Source organism: Trachurus japonicus, chromosome 13 (assembly GCF_045865225.1).
Source record: "Trachurus japonicus isolate A0001 chromosome 13, Traja_1.0".
Taxonomy (NCBI): Eukaryota; Metazoa; Chordata; class Actinopteri; order Carangiformes; family Carangidae; genus Trachurus; species Trachurus japonicus.
Genome location: NC_140919.1, coordinates 33,471,649 through 33,473,879, shown reverse-complemented (window position 1 = coordinate 33,473,879; position 2,231 = coordinate 33,471,649). Strand labels below are relative to the sequence as shown.

The 2,231-nt window shown below is 39.5% G+C and overlaps 1 pseudogene; it reads right to left on the bottom strand.

The window, feature by feature from the left end:
* Positions 1 to 921, bottom strand: LOC146976342 (odorant receptor 131-2 pseudogene; annotated as a pseudogene).
* Positions 922 to 2,231: the final 1,310 nt, after the last annotated feature.

Below are 2,231 nucleotides of genomic sequence, written 5' to 3'. Positions count from 1 at the left end.
TTAAATAATATTTCTTTTAAGCATGCCAAAGGAGGCATAGTGTTTTAGTGCTTTACAAAAAGCTTCATCTCTGATACCATAAATGAGAGGACTTAGACATCTTGGTGCAAGATAAAACATTACATAGTTAAAGTACCTGATGGTATTAAATAAAAAGTCATCAATAAGAAACACAGCATCTTCTATGAATGGACACCACAGCTGAATGAGACAGAGCAGCAGCTGAAAACCATGCAGAGTCACTGTTCTGAGCCCTTTCTTTGATGACTTTTTATCCTCTCCTGATGCAGTTTTGGCCACTTTCATTATTTTAGTATAGGAGAAAACAATGGTGATGGACATAATCAAGAACTGGCATTGATATATAGCTGACCTAAGATGTTGCTGCCATTTGTAAAACATAAAAACATCGACATGACAGGCATGATCTTCTTTGTAAAAATTAGGTGGTGCTGTTGCATAGAGGGTGGAGAGAATAACAATGCAGGGCACAGAGCTGATGCCGTGAATAATGAGGACACAGTGCACCGTGTTGCGTGTGGAGCACAGCTCTCCATGGCGCAGGGGCATGCAAATGGCCACATAGCGCTCCAGAGTCATTGCTGCCAGAGTAACTGGTGTGAGAGTCACACACACAAGTACAACAGCATTGATAAGGATGCATATCCAAACTTGAATGTTCATGAATAAATAGGTAAAGATGAGAAGCACATCAGAAATAACCAACAAAAAAACATCAGACATCAATGTAACAGCAAATAAGATGTAACGAGCAGTTGTGTAGAAATATTCCTTTTTAAAAAAGGTTACGATGAGCAAAAAGTTGATGAATAGAAAAATCTTAATCAGCACCTGCAGTATGATGAATTTAAACTGGATCCGCAACAAAACCTCTGCAGACAATGAAAAGTTAGCAGCCATGGATCCTGTTATGTTTCCTAAGCAAACACACACTTTTTGGAGGCTCTTTTAAATGTCCACTGATGTACAATTATGAAACATTTCTGCCAATACAAAATCAGATTGTACTTGCAAAGAGATCAAAGTTAACAGGAATTGCTCAGATGTTGTGTCCAAAACAACAGTTCACCAAATATCTGAACAAGGTCTTTGCACAATGACTCACCTCTGAGCTGTCACCGCCACTTGGCTTTTCCCCCTCTGATGTCATCTTATTCACTATTCATGTTTCAGGGCTTGTATGTGGTACATGTAGAAAAAACTTAAAATAAAGGTATTGTAAAAAGGCAAGGCAGGCAATTTTATTTGTATAGCCCGTTTTTACAGTTTGTCTCAAAGAGCTTCACATAGCATCATAACAACATCCTCTGCCCTTAGACCATTAGAAAAACAGGCCTTAAAAAAAGCCCAAGTAAAACGTGTCAGGGGAATGCTGAATTGGAAAAGCTCTGAGAGCAGCTCATGCCCCTTACCATGAAGAACGGCATCAAGTAGGCTGTCCTAAATTTTTATGTTTTTATGAGAGTCAAGGTTGTGTATGCTATGGCTAACAAAACCTAGACTTAATCTAATACTGCCTAAAGTTATTATTTTCTGGATGTAACTTTAACCCAACCCCATATGATGTGGAATATATGGGACACAATTACAAATACACATGGACCAAAAAGAAAAATTATTCATGTTTGGAGTGGCTCATGCTGTAGACAGCTATAGCAAGAAAACTGTTGCAAATGCAATTATGCCTGTAAAAAACAATCTTACCATCTTTGACAAAGTGTACAGGTCAGTGTTGTATGTTCTGTTAAAAAGAAAATATTTGAATTAAATGAAATAATACCAATTGTTTATGTAGACCGGCAGTACCACATTATGGAATGTGGGATCAACTTCAAAGTAAACTAAAGACTTTTACCTCTGCCTGTACATGCAAGACAGGCTGTCGGAATATAGACATGGGTAATGTTAACCATCTGCAAGTCATCAGCCTACATTACACCATGAAGAGTAAGTATTCAAATCGTCCTTCTTTGCAAGTGTGGCAAGGTGAAGAGGACCCGGGCTGGCTTCGAACCCCAGACTCCCGAGTAATACAGTAGTCATACACGCTAACCAGATATCCCTTTGGCCGAATGGTTAGCGCGCATGACTACTGTATTACTCGGGAGTCTGGGGTTCGAAGCCCGCCCGGGCCCTCTTCACATTGCCCCACAAGTCAGGTATTTATGTAAGGGATATAGTTTGGCAGATTGTGTACAGAAGGTCTCCCA